At 37.5% G+C, this 18,240-nt stretch overlaps 1 long non-coding RNA gene across 8 annotated transcripts in view; it reads left to right on the forward strand.

The window, feature by feature from the left end:
• The window catches only part of LOC141573328 (uncharacterized), a 176,577-nt gene that overhangs the window by 10,170 nt on the left and 148,167 nt on the right, over positions 1-18,240 (forward strand). The gene's annotated exons all lie outside the window — the stretch shown is intronic.

Below are 18,240 nucleotides of genomic sequence, written 5' to 3' on the forward strand. Positions count from 1 at the left end.
AGCATTGTCTATTACAGGAAAATAATTGGAAACAACCTAAATGTTCATCAATCTGAAAATGGATAAGTAAATTGTATGATCACACAGTGGAATATAATATTATACTTAAAAGAAATGAACTAGAACTAGAATATGCATAAATCTCCAATAATAGAATATTGAGTGAAAAAAGGTAGCAGAATGTACATAAAGTATGCTATCATTTTCATTAACTTTAAGCACATTACACAATACTATATATTTCCATTTGTCATAAACATTTAAAACCATTCATGATAATGATAAACTCCAAATTCAGGATAGTTGTACCTCTGCTGAGAAAGCAGGACAATGATAGAATACATAGAAGCCTTTAGCCAAATCTGTATTTTAAAAAATGTGGATCTGAAGCAAATACGTGACAAAGCTGGGTGGGAAAGAAAAAAGAATTTGTTGTATTATTCTTTATACTCTGTATGCTTGGAATAGTCCATTTAAAAGTATCTGTGGGTCTTTGACCCTGGAATTCTGGGATTTTTCTTGTGTTTTTTACTTTGTGCAGAATTTTCTTTTTTTCGCTTTTCCCATGCTAAAATTCCATCCATTCTTTGCTAGTCTAGCTCTCCCAGCTCAAGTCTCACTACTTTATTGAGAGTTTCTGTGACAATCTTGTCAGTTCATATTGTGCTCTCCCTTTTCTAAACCATGATAGGTCTATAAAATTCTTTTGTACACTATGTATGTATGACCACATTCCTTCATATTGTTGGTTAATAATATATTGTCTTGCGTTAATATTTGACTTTACTATACACAAACCTTTTTTCTCCAATTATATTGTAATAGCTTTAAGGATAGGAACAATGTCTTGTATATCTTTAATTCTTCCCCAGTGCCCAATGGAGCCTAAACAGATACTTATTAAAGAAAAGCGATATATAAACCAGTAATTGTAACCCTTCCTACAAAACCTTTAGATAGAAAGTTGCAAATACTAGTTTGAGCTACATTTGCTTTTATTTTCCAAGAGCAAGAATACTAATGAGCTGTGAAATGACCAAAAATCAGGCAGCAGAAGGGAAAAGAAGAAATAACGGATTTGTATATTACACATTCTGGATAATCAGCTCTTGAATGATTAAGTGTGGATGAGCTCTTATGGGGAAAAGCAGATTTTAAAAATCATTTTATGACTGTTGAATTGTTTTATAGATCATTTCCAGTTTTTGGACAACCCTAGGCCAAATTTATAACTTATTTTGGAAAAACGTTTCCTCTTACGATATGCTGCATAATCACATAGAAATACACCTTGTTATTGGACTAGACATGGGAATGGTGGTCCAGTGAAACTGAAAAACAAAAGTGTTCCACCTGTGGAATTAGGAAAGGATTTTAGAGAAAAAAAAATTTGAGTTCAATTTACCCTTAGTCCATCTTGTGAAAAGTGCTTGGTACTTGAGGCAGCCACCTTATCAGACACCTCAAAGAAAGACTAGTATTAAGTCCAGGATGAAAGCTAACGAGCACAGGAAATGCTTTAGCACGTTGTCTCTCCCCAAAATGAGAAGTCGGTTATCACAGAATGAGATAAATTTAGGAATCAGGATGGTTACTTTTAGCAAAAGCAGCAGCTGTTATGGTCTATTTCAAAACTACCACCATTTTGTCCCTGGAGAGTTTTCCTAATGGACCTTTGTAATGTTTTATTAAACCAGGCCACTGTCTCATGGTTCTTAGGCCTAAGTGCTGCAATACTCAAAATTCAGTTCCTTAAATTAAGCCTTACCTACATCTGTATTTATGACTGCATTCTTAACCCTACAGTGTACCTCAGGGAGGTTATATCTTTGAAATGATTACCCCTCTCTATCTCTATGTCATTTATGTCCCCAGTGAAGAAAAACTAAAGACACAAAAATATCTTGCAGTTTGGTGAGAAAGAGTGTACTCCCTCATGTTCACATCATTTGTAGGCATTAATGTTGAAGCAAAGCCTTAAAGCAGTGACCAGAGTATTTTTATAGTAATAATGAAACTTATCATTGGTCTCTGCAATTTTTCCTTCCCTTAAATAAAGAGAAGCAAGAAAAATGCTGTTATACAGAGAGTATATCCAGTGGATAGATTGGGTTCTCAAAGTTCCCTAAAGGATAAATGTCTATAACTTTGAATTAATTTCCCATGGAAACAGTGTGATTAATTATGATTACACTCTAAGTCAAGGCCATAAAACCCAAATATTAGTAGGTGTGGCAGTTGATTAAGAAATCTATCTTGTTTTCTTGACTATGGGCTTGTCATAGAAAAATAAGAAGTATTTTCCCCTTCTCTTCTCTAGAGGGAAGGTTAAAATGTGATTTTTCTAGAGCCTTTAGGGAGGCAGAAGACTCAGTTATCTGAAAGGGGTTCTAAGAAAATGGGAATGACTTGACTTCGGGAGAATCTGGATCTCTTGAGCCCAGAAGGAGGAGAGAGCCAGATAAGAGTCAGTTTTCATAAAAGGTGAAGACCTACGTCCACTCCCAAAGAACGGATCAGAATGATACAGCCCTCTCATGGGGATGCCGGCAAGGATATATTGTCTCAGAAGTAGTGAAAGTATTTATCCTTAGCTGAAACAAGTCAAGGGTATGTATTGTAAACTTCAGGGTTACTATTAAGAGAATAGTAAAAGTATATATAAATAATATAATGTATAAATAGTAAAAGAAAACATAATAATAAAACACTCAATTAAGCCCAAGGAAGGCAAGAAAGATGATAAGAAGGATTAAGTAACGAGTAGAATAAATAGAAACTAAAATAGTAAGATGTTAGCTATCAACCCCAATATATTACTCCTCCAGTTAATTACCATGAATATAAATGGCACAATATTCCAGTAAAGAACAAAGATTGTCATACTGGTCTTAAAAATATATGTGCTGTTTATGAAAGATACAAGAGTAATAATCTAAAATTATAACACAGAATAGTTAAAAGTAAAAGAATAGAAAGACATTTTATATAAACACTAACCCAAAGAAAGCATATATAGCTATAAATAACATATAAAGTAGACTTTAAGGAAAGATACATTATTAGAAATAAAGTGTGATATTTCACAATAATAAAAATATTAACCCATCAGGAAGATATAGCAATTCTAATTTTGCATACAACCAGCAACATAGTACAAAATACATAAAGCGAAAAAAAACTGCCAAAACTTCAAGGAGAAATAGACAAATCTACAGTCACATTAGAAGCTTTTAACACATCTCTCAGAAATCGATAGGACAGGAGACAAAAATTAGTAAGGATGCATAACGTTTGAACAATGTGATTAACAAAATTGACACAATTGATATATATGAAATATTTCACCCAACATTTACAGAATTCCCCATAACACAGAAATTAAGCAATATATTTTTAAGTAATTCATCAAAGAAAAAACTCACAGTAGAAATTAGAAAATATTTTGAACTAAATCATAATGAAAATATGACATCAAAAATTTTAATATGCAGTTACATCTGTGTTTAGTGGGAAATGTATAACTTTAAAGGCTGAAATGTATAGCCTTGCACAAGAATTACGTAAGAATTCATCTCATTCATGATTTAAAACTCATGGCAAACTAGTAATTTTTTTTCTCTTTTTGGTAGTCTTTTATTTTGTGATAATTGTAGACTTACAAAAAAGTTGCAGAAAAGGAAAGGACTCCTGTATATCCTTCACCAAGCTTTTAAAGTTGTATCATTTGTTTTATCTATTTCATTTTATCTATATTATTTGTATGAGCCATTTAAGAGTTAAGTTATAGATATCTCTTTATCCCCCAAATACTTCAGTATGTATTGTTTAAGAACAAGGAAACTTACTTACATAACCACAGTAAAACTACCAAAATGAGGATACATTGATAATAACATTATCGTATAATCTACAGACCTTACTAAACCTCAACAATTTTCCTAATATTATTTTTTATAATTTAAAAAATGTATTTTTTCTGGTCCAGGATCCAATCCAGGACCACACATTGCATTAGTTGCCATGTCACTTTAGTCTTTTAAAATCCAAAATAGTTCTTCATCTTTACTTTCTAGTTTATGACTATAAAATTTTTGAATAATACAGGCTTGTTGTTTTGAAGAATATACTTCTATTGAGTTCAGTTAATGATTCCTCATGAATAGATTCAGATAATGCATTTTTGGTGGGAATACCACAGAAGTGATATTGTATCTGTGTCAGTATATTATATCAGGATGCCCATGGTGTTGGTTTGTCTTATTACTGGTAATGTTGACTTTAATCACGTAGTTAAGGTGTATCTATCAGTTCCTCTATTGTAAAATTACTATTTTTCCCAATGCAATTCGAAGTATTTTATGTGGAGATACTTTAAGACTCATTTTTAACATCTTTTGATGATTCCAGAATTAATAATCACTATGATGATTGCAAAATGATGATTTTCTAACCCAGTCATTCCCTATATATTTATTAGTTAGAATTCTAGTGTAAAAGAGACTTCCCCCAGCTATCCACCCACCAGTCTATCTTCTAGTTAATTTAATCTTTTAAATTTATTAATATTAATTCATGGGTTTTTACTTTATTCAATATAGTTGTAGTTTTTTACTGCTGGTACTTGTCCTGATGTTCAAATTGTCCAAGATTTAATGAATTAAAATTCCTTCAGGCTGGTTCCTGTGTACTTTTGACGTGTCCTTATCATTTTTTGGAGCACGTACTCACTCTCTGGAAGCTATTCCAGGCTTATCTCATATTTTTCCTGCCCCAAGTCTGGAATCAGCCATTTTCCCAATGAGCTCTAGTTCCTTTGGAGAATGATATTGAATAATATTTAGATACCAAGATTTATGTGCTAGATATACTCTCTACTTTTATGTCAATAGACAGAGCTAGGAAATATATATGTACATAAATGCAGTTATATACACAGACATAATTATGTTTGTATTTATATGTATATCTATATGTAAAACCATTCTTTTGTAAGGATTTTTCCAATTCCAATACAGCACCAGTGTTCATCCTAGTTTTCCCCATTCCCATATTTTGAAACTCCCTGTTCTGACAGTGAGAGACCTGTATCCTATCTTATAGACTGTCTTAAAAAAACCTCTAGCAAATATCATCTCTCATGGTGAAATAATGATAGCTTTTCTCCTGAGGTTAGGCATGAGATAAGGGTGCCTATTATTATTTCTATTCAACATTGTACTAGAGATCCTACCCAGTAAAATGAGACAAGAAAAAATAGTGAAGAAAGATGTTAAAAGAAGGATCAAAACTGGTATTATATAATATAGCATGCAGCTGTTGTCAGATTGTTAAGAGATGGAGTAAAATGTTTGTGATCTTAGGGGAAGGGTGTAGCTCAGTGGTAGAGTTTGTGCTTAGCATGCACAAAGTCCTGGGCTCAATCCCAAGTACATCCATTAAATAAGCAAATAAGTAAATAAACATACTTACCTGCCCCCCCCACCAAACAAACAAACAAAACAAAACAAAAAAAGTTTGTGATCTTGTATTAGGCAAATATTTCTTAAATAGGACCCAAAGAGCATGACATATAAAAGAAAAAATTGATAAACTTGATTTTTTACTAATTAAAAATAATTGCTCATCTTTAGACCATGTTAAGGAATGAAAACTCAAACCACAGTCTGGAAGACAATATTTATAAAATATACCTGATAAAAGGCTTGTATCAAGAACACAAAAGAATGCACACAACTCAATAAGAGCTCAAATTAAAATAAAAGAACTCAATTTATAAAATGGGTGAAAGATTTGAATAGATATTTTATTAATGGCAACAAGCACATTAAAAGATGCTCAACGTTATTAGTCATCAAGGAAATGGAATTAAAACCATAATAAGATACCATTACACACCCATTAGAAGGCTTCACATTAACAACACTGACAGTACCAAGTGTCGCCAAAGATGTCGAGCAACTAGAACCCTCATCTATTCCTGGTAAGAATGTAAATGATATGGTCACTTTGGAAAAATTTGACAATTTCTTATAAATACACCACTTACCATAGGACCCAGCATCATGCTCCTAGATATCTACCTAAGAGAAATGAAAACATATGTATTTACAAACTCATGTACTTGAATGTTCATTACAGCTTTTTTTCATAATGGCCCAAACTGGGAAACAACAAAATGTCCCATTAACAGATGAGTGGATAACAAATTGTGGTATATCCATAAAATGGAATGCTATTTAGCAATAAAAAAAAAAACCCCAATGAACTACTGATACGTGGAATGGCATGGATAGAATTTCAAAAGCATTGTGCTCAGTAAAAGAAGCCAGACACAAAAAGGGTTACTTCCTATGTGATTGCATTTATATGAAATTATAGAAAGAACAAAGGTATAGTGACAGGATACATGTTAGTGTTGCCAGGAATCAGAGGGTGGGAGAAGAAAATTGACTTCAAAGGACAAAAGGGAACTTTCATGGGTAATGGAAAGATTCTATATCATGAGTATGATGATTACATTATAGAATACATTTGTAAAATTCACAGAATTGTACTCAAAAGGGTGAATTTTGTTGTATGAAAATCATACCTCAATAAAGCTGACCCCTGAAAATAGGTCAGAGACTTGAACAGGTATGTTAAAAGAGAGAACATCTAAGTAACAGGAAACACATGAAAAAGCACAAGTCAAAATCAGAAGAGGTGAAGCAGCCGGAACTCTCCCACACAGCTGGTGAGAATGTAAATTGGCATGGCATACCACTTTAGAAACCTGTTTGGCAGTTTCTAAGAAAGCTGAACATGTGCATAACCTGTGACCTGACAATTTCAGTCCTATTTGTAGTAACCAAATTTGCAAACAACCCAAATGTCCATTCAACAGTAGACAAGATAAATAAATTATGTATAACTGTACAATGCAATACTACACAGAATGAGAATGAACAAACTATTGCTACACATGGATAAAGCTTATAAACATAATATTGAGTGAAAGAAGCCATACACAAAAGGCTACATTTATTTAAAAGCTCAAATTAAAGAAGAAATTAAATTATGGTACTAGAAGTCAGAATTGCGGTTATCTGACAGAAGGTTATAATTGAGTGGAAGCCCGAGGGGGCTTCTAGAGGGCGAGTAGTCCTCTGTGATCTTCATACTGGCTATATGGCTGTGTTCACTTTGTGAAAATTCATTGAGATTCTACCCTTATGATTTGTGCCATTTTTATTTATGTATGTTACATTCAATCAAAGGTGTATTTAAATAGTTATAATCACATGAATACTTGTGTAACAGTCATAACACAGAGCACAATTTATAACCAAGTAAAGTCTATTCATGTGAATTTGCCCAATCTGAGAATATCTTATAAATGGAAATCCAAACATAAAAACAGAAGATTACTTGTGCACAAAAGCACCTTTCACTTTACAAAGCAACACATCAAATGCATGAAAGGATCAAGGATAACACCATAGCAGATCCATTTTTCAATTTTGTAAATTTATCCTAAGGAAAGAAATAATTCAACAGAAGCACACAGCTTGCTGTGAAAATGCTCATTTTAAACATCATATCTGCTGGCTAAAATCACCTCAAACATCCAACCAGTGGATCAAGATTTAATAAATTATGATATACCTGTATGAGATAATTACATACACTTAAAATGATGAATAGACTATGTAGGAACACTAAAAAATTTTGCAGGTACAATGCTAGGTAGGAAAATCAAAATGTAAGATAATATGTACACCACGATTCTAACTATGTAAAAACGAACCAATCAGTAATACGAAAAAATTAAAATCTTTTGTGTTGGAGTGATAGATTTATGGATTTTTTTTGAAGGGGTAAACCTTCCCCCGACTCCATGAATATTTTTTTTCTATTATTTGGATCAGTTAGAGTTCTCTTGTTGCAACCAACAGAAATTAACTTAAACGAAAAAGAGATTTATGGAGTCATATAGGAGTAAATTACAGACTCAAAGGAATTACCGAATGCCCAGGAGGAAAGAGGAACCGGGAAGGTTACAGAGATTTTAGAAACAAAAGTTTCCTAACAAACTTGCTAGCATTCTGCCTCCTGATGACTAGTTTTAAATATATTCTTTCCCTGTGTGCCTCTACTCCAAATTTACATTATTGGGAGATAAAATCTGATCATTCTAGCCTGAGTCAAGTTATCCTTTGATTGGCAACCATATCAGGACAACCTGGAATTGGGGGAAAGGCCTCTCTAAGGAAGAGGGGTAGCATGTTACCAGAAGAACAGGGTGAAGAAGGATGCTAGGTAGGCCAAAACAACAGTTCCATAAAATCTTACATCATCTTCTCAATAAATCAGACTATTACTACTTTTTTCTTTATTGAATAAAAATATTCTTACTGTAGAAAATTTGCAAAATTCAGAAACGTATAAAGTAAAAGAGCAATGAAAAAGCAAGGATCCGCCATCCCATTATCCATAACCCTGTAGTAATTATCTATTGCTGCTTAATAAATTATCTTTAAAAGTAGGATGACTAGAGACAGAAAGTTGTAGTGGTTGCCTAGGGCTAGAGGGAGTGAGGAGACTCCGGATGATAGCTAAAGAATACAGGATTTTTTTTTCAGGATTTCTTTGCTCTAAAATTGGGTTGTGGTGATGGTTGCCCAACTCTGAATATACTAAAAGCATTGAACTTTTTCTTCGAGAGGGTTGACTAGATATTTATTTATTTGATGGAGGTACTGGGGATTGAACCCAGGACCTCTTGAATGCTGAGCACACTACCACTGAGCTATACCCTCCCTGCCAAAACCGTTGAACTTTTAATAGGCAAACATTATGGTATGTGAATTATATCTGAATAAAGCTATATTTTAAAATTCTAGTGTAACCAACTATCTGATTTGCCTAGGACTTCCTTGGTTTTGGCATTGAAAGTCCCATGTCCCAGGAAATCCCTCAGTCCTGGTAAAATGTAGATAGTTGATCATCCTATTCAAAATTTAGCAACTTAAAACAATAAACCTTTGTTAGCTCATAGCTTCTCTAGACCAGGAATTCCAGAGGAGATTACCTGTGTGGTTCCGGCTCAGGGTTTCACTGGGGCTGTAGTCTTCTGAAGGCTTGACTTGGACTGGAGGATCTACTTCCGAGCTTACTCGTGTGGTGTTTATTAAGAGGCCTCCGTGTCTGGCCATGTGGGTCTCTCCATAGAATGCCCTGATGACATGGCAGTTGGCTTTCCCCAAGAGCTTGTGATCTGAGAGAAAGACTGCCTCGGATGCTATCGAGTCTTTGATAACCTTATCTTGAAAGTTGGGTGCCATCACTTCTGCCACATTCTCTTGGTCACATAGATCAACTCTGGAACAGTACGAGAGGGAACTACACATGCTGTGAATACGAGGAAGCAGGAATCACTGGTCTGTCCTGGAGGCTGGCTCTAACCCTCTCAGCATTTTACGAACATTTTGCTGATTTTTAAATTAAAACATATCCAATATACCACATATAGACAATTTAAGAGTGCGAGTATAATAGAAAAGCATATAATGAATACCTTTGCACCTAAATTTTACCTCTATCTCTGGTTAGATAGGGTAGATTTCTAGATGTGCAGTTATTAGAGTACAAGAATTAAGCATTTTAAGACGTTTCGCGTATTGCCAAAATGCTTTTCTGATACTCGCAGTGTATCAGGGTGCCCATTTCACCACACCCTTACTAGCCTCAAATGTTATTGTTAGTAGCTCTGCCAATTTCTAAGTGGAAAATTGTACCTCCGTGTTTCAGAGTGCCTTTTTAATAGTAAGGTTGAACATTTTTCCATGTTTAGTGGTCCTGGCTAATAAATAAGCATAGAACAGCCCATAAATCCTTTCCAGATACATTTGTGCATTCATTTAATATTTATTAAGTGCATAGTATAAGAACAGGGAAATATCTCTGCTCCTAAGATGCTCGCATTCAAGTCAGTGAGATGGACAAGGAAAGAGTTCAATACATTTTAATCTGAGGAATTATTTTAAAAGTACAGAGTCAAGAAACCATTGGGTTGCTGGTGGAGACAGCAAGTACTTTTCTCCTACTGGAGCATCAAGTGCAGAGCTGAGGGATAAGGGTTAAGTGTTAAGAGAATCAGACCAGACAAGGGAGCTCAAACCCAATCTCGCTGGCCTTCTCAATCCTGTTAAGAAGGTTAGGCCTTATCTCTGAGGGCCAGAGGAAAGCCAGGAGGGAGCTGATTAGATTTGTGCTTTCGGAATCTCCCTTAGGCTAAAGTGTGGAGAAAAAGATGAAGAGAGGTGGTAATGGAGATGGGACAGCCAGATAGGAAACAGCTGTAGTCTAGGAAGGACTTGAGGATGGTCTTATTCTGGTGAGTGGCAGAAAGGCTACGGAGAAGTGTCTTAGGTTTAAATGGTTTCTCTTCGTGGGGGAGGTTATAGCTCAAGTGGTAGAGTGTATGCTTAGCATATACTACATCCTGGGTTCGATCCTTGGTATGTTCATTTAAAAAATTCCTTTTAAGTAAATAAACCTAACTCCCCCCAAGAACAATAAATGAATAGAATCCCTTGTTTCAGCCTAGGGCTCTGAGGAAATTAAGGAATAAAACAAAGAATTGGTAGATGGACTCTTCAGCCATTTATTGCTGAAAAAAGCTAAGACAGAGGCCTCAGCTTAGTGTGAGAGCCAAGTGAGATGCTAAGTAAACCCCCAGGTTAGGGCAGGCCTCTCTAGGTGAATGCTGAGGTGCACCACCTAGACTCAGCTTCAGAAATAAATTCCCCTGGCTGCTGGGAGTGCTGCTAGTACCCTCAGCTAGCAGCCCTCTTTAGTGATGGCCTTGGCAGAAAAGAACCACTAGCTCACAGTTATGCCTTCCTTTTAGGTGACCAGCATCCAATAACTGATCAATGAGGAATATAAAGCTTTGACCCCCCTAGCCCCAATTTGAGACATCTCTGAACATCATCCCAATTTTGGAGCTCCCCCAGTGTCCGCTCGGTCCTTTATTGAGACTGAATCTCAGTTCAACTTCTCCCTTTGCCCAGGCTTCCTCCCTTCTTTTCCCTTTCTGTTCCTATTCTTCCCTTCCTATCCTTTTCTTTCCCTTCCTGTTTTTTTCTTCCCTTCTCCAAGTCTTGATTCCAAGAGCACTCCCTAATAAACCCCTGCACATTAATTCTATCTCAGAACATGTTTCCCAGGGAACCAAACCTGTGACACCTCTGGGGAATCCTATACCTGGAGGATTCCAATGTCTGTCCCCTCTAACTAGCAGCCAAGAGGATGAAGGGTGGCTCAGAACTAACATGCCCAGATAAATCATGGGTCACTGCACCTTCCCTGAGACAGAGTGGTTAAGTGCAAGAAGAGATGCCAGGAGTTACACCACCTATGTTTCTTCAACAAAGTAGAAAACATTACGACAGCACTGAGTGATATTAAAGAGACAGAACCACGAGGATATAGCTGAGGAAAAATAGGGCCAGTCAAGAATTACTCCTAGATTTCTCACTTGGGTAACTGAGTGGATGGTAGTTCCATTTAGTGAGACAAAAGAAAACACACATTTGGAGGAAAATATGAGTTTAGTTTGAGGTGTCTTTAGCTCATGTCAAAGTAGAAACATTCATTAGTCAACTGAAGATAAATATCTGGAGTTCAGGAATGTGACCTGGAGTAGCAATATAATGTATGTACTCATCAGTATACGCCTAGTGATGACAAGGATCCCACAAGGCTGACAGAGAAATAATTTAAGGAACAGAAGTAAATTTATTTTTTTTAAACCCCAGCAGTCTAATTAGCATTTTCAGAGATTTGAGCTATTACCTACCTAACATAAGAGCAAGAATGCTATAAAAAGAAATATGAGGAAGTCTTGGGAATGAAAAGTATGATTGGCAAAGTAAAAATTTCACAGGAAGAATTAGAAGACAGAATTGATAAAATATCCCAGAAAGTAGAATATAAAAAGGTGACAGACATAAAGGATAATTTCAAAAGATCCAACAGTCAATTAATAATATCTTTATGTAGATCCTGTCGTGGTTCTTTTTTGTATTATTATTGTTCATCCCTGGCTGAGTTTCTGGACCAGTTTTAGCAGGTAGTTCATATGAGGAAATGCTAGGGGTTTTGTATTAGCCTGGAGAAAAGGATCCAGCAGAGGGCAAGGGATGGAGGGGAAGGTGAAGAAGGGTTAACTGACGGACTGCTCTCCCTGAGAAGGTTAAATGGGGGTGGATTCAAAGCTTTAGTGCAGGAGCTCGCCTTAAATGACAGGACACCCTTCCTTTGTGCAGGGGTAGAAGAAATGTGTGCAGGTGCAGATAACTTCAGAATTGGTGTCTTAGTCCTTTCAGACTGCTGTAACAGAAAACCATAGACTGGGTGGATTATAAACAACAGAAATTTACTTCTCACAGTTCTGGAAGTTGGGAAGTCTAAGCTCGAGGTGCCAGTGCATTTGGTGTTTGGTGAGAGCCCACTTCCTGGTTCTCACTGTGTCCCCACAAGGGGAAAGGGGCTGGAGAGTTCTCTGGGGCCTCTTTTAGAAGGGTTCTAAGCCCACTCATGATCTAATCACCTCCGGAAGACCCTACCTCCAAACACCATCACATTGGGGTTTAAATTTCAGCATGTGATTTTGGGGGAGGGAGACACAAACATTCAGTCTTTAGCAGGTGACTAGAAATGGAGGGAGTGTTTTTCTGATGTTTTCTGTGTTCTCTGTGAAGTATGGGCACTGTCGTCTACTGAGGCTTCCTGGGTGAGGGGGGAGGTTGGGCTGGCATGTGGGCAGGAAACTCTGAAGAGTATGGAGATTTGGGGGCATAGTCTAAATGAAGGATGAAAAACCAACCAACAAAAAGCTGCATAGGGAAACAATTAATGATTGCCAAGCTACTCTGAGGGCTCAGACAAGTAGTAGATGAGTTGTAACACCAGTGGAATATTGAGAGTAGATTTGGATAATCAGAACCCAAATGAGGAATCTATAAAAAGGAGGAGGCAAGCTAGTCTCATAATGAAAAGGTTCTCCTGGGAAGAGAGTTATATAAATGAAGAAGAGAAAAACATCCTCTTATGAGTCACAGGCTTCATTTTCATCAGCTCCCTGGTTCTGCTTTGATGTTTACAAAGGGACATGTGATTATAAAGGGGAAAGGTGAAGGGAATAATAAACCAAGGACGCAGAAGGAAGAGATTCCAGAGCCCAAATGAGGGAGGGACTGGCATGCAGCCAGCTCGGGGGAAACAGGGGAAAGGGCTTCCTGAAGCTTTCTTTGGAGATCAGCCCCCAACCCCATCCGCACAGCAACTCCCTGCAGGGATCAGACACCTGGTTGTCTTCATCCTTCTACCCTCAGCATCTGGAACAGAGCCTGGCATCGCATAGGTGCAAGATAAACGTCTGGTGAATGAATGAAGTCCACAGTGCAGTCACTGGCTTTTTCAAAGGCTGAGGACACAAAAGTCTGCTTTTTTGTTTTTCCTTCCTCTCCTTTACAAAAAGTTTTCAAACAGCCTTTGGGCCTGCTGGGGCCTCTTCAAAAGACAAATAGTCCTACTGCTGCTCCAAAGGCCCCCACCGCCCACCTCCCAATCAGAACTGCCTCTCTCTGTTCTCATTGGAAAAGGAGGCACAGCTTGCTTTGCAAGAACCTTGCATAGGAAATGGTGCAATCTGGGCTGTTTCTCATCACTTTCAACCTAATTTCATAAGTTAAAGAAAGAGAAATGCAAGGAATCTCAGGAATATGAAACTTCTCTGGAATGATCTTTATTGGGCAGTGCTTGGAACCAGCTGAAATCCTGAAGGGCTGTCAAGGCAGCCAAGAAGAAAGGAAAATGACAAATAACTTCAACAATCCTAGCCAAACTCTGAAAAAGATAATCTAGAGCTGCTGCTGTTTTTTCCCTTCCCAGAGTGGTTTGCCTTTCCCCTAGTTTGGTAATTGGTATAAGGTGGTTTTAGATTATTTTGGGGTGGACGAGGAGAACAGAGAAGGGACTCCAGTGTTTAGGAAGCAGCATGGTGTGGTTAGTTGTACCCTGGAAGCTGTGTAATTGTATATAATTGACACAGCTGTTTTACACATGCTGACTTCCTCTCCTTTTAGGATGCCATTGACTGGTAAGTAAGGTTTTTATTTGTGGCATTCTCCAAAGAAGATTGTTCATGGCATCTGGGTTCCCTTTCCCAGTCTGATCTGTCTTTATGGTCTATAAATCATCTCTCCAGGACTACATTCATGGTGAAGGGCCACTTTGTCTGGCCGACAATCACCAAAAAGAGTGCAAGAAAAACTGCGTAGTCTGCCAGATGGGCCAGGAACACTTGACTGCACTAAAAAATTTCCAGTGATGGTATTCTCAGCTTGCCCTTTTGCTTTGAGCAGTGCACAAAGTCCACAAGCATTTCCCCTGAAATCTCCACCTTCCCACTGCCAAGTCGGGTTTGGCTGGTTACCAGAGGCACCGAGAGTGTGGGAGGAGGCAGCCTATATAGAGTAGCCATGTGCTTGCTCCCTTGTTCTCGCCCCCTTGTAAGGTAACTGCTTCCAAACCGAGCTGGTGGTGAGAAAGGAAGTGAAACTGATTTGCCCGTGGTCCATCTGGGTGAATGTTGACCCAGAACAGAAGAACAGAATCACTGCGTCCCAGCCTGGCCTGGGGCGCCCTGGGCTGAGTCATGGCTTCGCCAGGAATGCAGCTAGTCTGGAACATAGTGCAGGGGCGCAGATGCCTGATGCTGGGAGGCCGTTAGAAGGTGGGGGGTCTTTTCCTAAACAGAGTGAAGACCTACATTCATAAAGTTACAAGGGATCTTGAAAAAAAATCATACACTACAGGTAAATAAAAAATTTTCTTTCTACCCCTCCTCCTACCTCCATTTCAGGTTCCTACTTCTGGCCAACAAAGATTTCACTTTGGAGCGTATCTTTTCATCTTTTTAGATGTTTAAATATCTATATTACTTACATGTATATTATACATTTATATACATATGTGTTTGTATACAGACACAAACACACACAGAGATTTAAAGAGAGAGGGAATGTTGCTTTGACCTGGTGGCATATAGTGTGGATTGTTCTCCAACCTCCCTTTTTTTTTTTTTTTTTAATTTAGCCATGTCTGGTAGAGATTTTTCCGCGTCAGTGTGTTCTAATTCTTTTTAACTGCTGCATATTCTTACATAACTCAGATGCATCACTGTTAAACTGGCCCTCTTCTGAGGATCATTTAGGTTGCTGTAGGTTTTTATTACTACTGATAATACTTCAGTGAACAGCCTCTTACCACTTTCCTTTTTGCGCACATGCAAGTGTCTAGAGTGGATACCAAGGTGTGAGATTGCGGGGTCAAAGGATAAATGCGTCTAAAGCTGGAAACACCACTGCCCAGTTTGTTCTCCAGAAAGGCTTGCCCAGTTTATGCCCCGCAGGGGTTTAAGATAGCGCCTCCTTTCCAGCATGCTTGTCAACACTTGAAATCAATCTTTCTTATTTATTGCCAATTAAATGTGGAAAATGGTAACCCCGTGTTTTTATTTGCATTTCCCCCTAAAATGTTTTCACATGTTTGCCATTCATGTTTCTTCTTTTGTGAACAGAATGTTCATATTTTTTGTCTAGTTTTCTATTTTGTTTGTCTTTTTTTTGAGGCTGTATAACAGCAAGTCCTTTGCTATGTATGTTACAATGTTCTCACCCAGTCTATCCCTGGAATTTTAATCTCATTTATAGTTTTTTTTGTTGTTGAACAGATTTAAAATTTTGATAAAATGAAATTTCTTAATCTTTTTCATTTATTTTCTTTATGGCTTTTGGATTTTTTATATTGTTTCTGGAGATATTTCCTACCCCGAAGATCAGAAACACGATATTCTATATATTTTCTTTTAATAGCTTGATAATATCTTTGTTTTTTCACCCAAATGTATCTAGAGTTTATTCTAATAGAGGTAAAAAAAGTAAATTTTTTTTCTAATAATAGACAATTGTTTTAACATCATTTTTTGAGAACTCCATTCTTTCCCTTATTGTTTTGAAATACTGCCTTTATAACATACTAAATTCCTTTTAAACATGGGCTCATTTCTGGGCTCTCTTTTTCCATTGAGCTATTGATCAATTTTTGTTTGATTGGAAATATATTGAATTTATAGATAATTTGAGGACAGTTGTTATCTTGACAATATTGAGTCCTCCTACTCAGGTCTTCGTGTAGGTTTTATAGCTTTTTCTTGTAGTTCTTGCCCATATCTTATTAGTTTTTTGGGTGGCTATTTTCTAGTTTTTGCTACGATTGTGAATCCAACCTATTTTTTTCTCCCTATCATAGTTCCTATTTTTAAAATAATTGGTTTATTGATTTTTTTTCATGTTGACCTTGCATCGTTGGTTCTAGTAGGTTTTCAGTTGATTTTCTTGGATCTTCTAGATAACTGATCATGTTACCTAAAAATAGAAACAGCTATGTCTCTTCATTTCTGTTGTATCAGGACTCTTTTAAGAATAACAGAAACCTAATTCAAATTAACTTATCAAAAAAAAGGGAAACCTCTAGGCTCAATTAACAAATAAGAAGCGATTATGATTCGATCTGAGGTATCAAACCATATCATTGAATCTTGGGTCTGGGGTATCAAACAATATAATTAAATCTTGGTCTTGCTTTCTCAATCCCTCCGGTGGACTTCCTTCTGTCTTGGCTCCACTTCTAGACAGGCTCTCCCTGTGTGGTGAGAAGATGCCTGCCAGAAGCCCCAGGCTTATATCCTATTCTCTCAGCAATACCCAGAACTCCCTTTTTAATGTTTAGCTGTTGCTACCTGTGAAAAACCTGGGGTGGTTTGGATTCCATGATTTGGTCACATCTCTGAACCAATCATTTTAGTCAGTGGGTTAGAATATGCGTAAAGACAGAGTAAGTCTGGTTCTCTAAGGAAAATTGAAATGCTGTTGTCAAGGGGGGGAAATGGAGCTGGGTAGAGGAAAAAAAACAAGAGCTGTCCACTCTACTGTATTTAAACCTCTTTCAATATTTTCAACACTGTAATCTCTGATTTCTTCTCTTTGGTCTTAGAATCTTTCCTTCCATTTTCTGTCCAGTGTGAATTCTCCATGTTGTTGCTTCTACTTTTAGCTCTCTTTCTTAGCATTAGTTTCCTCCCTCCCACCCTTCCTCCCTGCCTCCCTTCCTTCCTATGTCCTTCCAAACGCAACCTTTCCTGTTTAGTAGTTTTGTGGTTTTTCCATCTAGTTTCTGCGATTCCCAGGCCAGACCTTGGTCTTATCCCACAGTATTGTAGATCCATTCCCTTTTCCAGAGTCAGATTCTGGCTGTAAGAGTGTGCCTGATTCTTCCACCCTCCCTGGGTATGTTGATTTGTATAAGCCTGTAGTCCTAGGCTACAAGCCCTAGACAGCTCCTTTCAAGGGGGTAGCCCGATCTGGCCCTTGATGTCCAGTGCCTCACATGGAAGATGTTTAGCCCCTAATACCCTGTATGAGTCCAGCTTCTGAATACCTTGGTTTGCTTTTGGCTGAATCCAGTAGGTCGACAGCTCTAGGTCACTCATTATATTATTTCCTATCCATTTCTGAGCAACGGAGGTGTTTTTGAGCATGAATATGCCTGACATCTCTCCTATTTTTTGTTTCATCTGTTATCACTATCATTTTGGACGAGACTGTCCCCAAAGCACCGTCTTGGCTGTCCATCTATTCCTATTTATTCTCTACTATTCGGGATCTAGCTTCCTCTCCTCCCACCACTCTCTTGGAAACTACTGTCTCTGAGGTCACCACTGTCATTTCCCAAACACCAAATTAAGCAGCTTTTTCCTTCAGTTCTCATTTTCCTTCACTCTGCAGCGTCCAACACTATTGACCACACTTCCTTTCACTCCTCTCTGCCTTTGGCTACTGTGATGTTCCACGGTCCTGGTTCACTACCTCTTCTGACTCTTCCTTTTTTTTTTTTTAAACTGCTTTCACTTCCTCCTCCCATTTTGTAACCATAGATATCCCACAAGGCCGAGGCCTTTGTCCTCTGGTTTTACCCTCTCTTTCCTTTAATTGTACACTTTCTCATGTCTTCAGTAAATCTCTAAAATGAGTCCCTATCTTTCGTCCAGGACTTTTTCCACCTGAGTTCTATAGCTGTCCATCTGCCTGTGGTAGTTCCACTTGATATCCTGCTGTTCCATCAAAGTTC

The sequence above is a fragment of the Camelus bactrianus genome, chromosome 15 (genome assembly GCF_048773025.1).
Source record: "Camelus bactrianus isolate YW-2024 breed Bactrian camel chromosome 15, ASM4877302v1, whole genome shotgun sequence".
NCBI lineage: Eukaryota > Metazoa > Chordata > Mammalia > Artiodactyla > Camelidae > Camelus > Camelus bactrianus.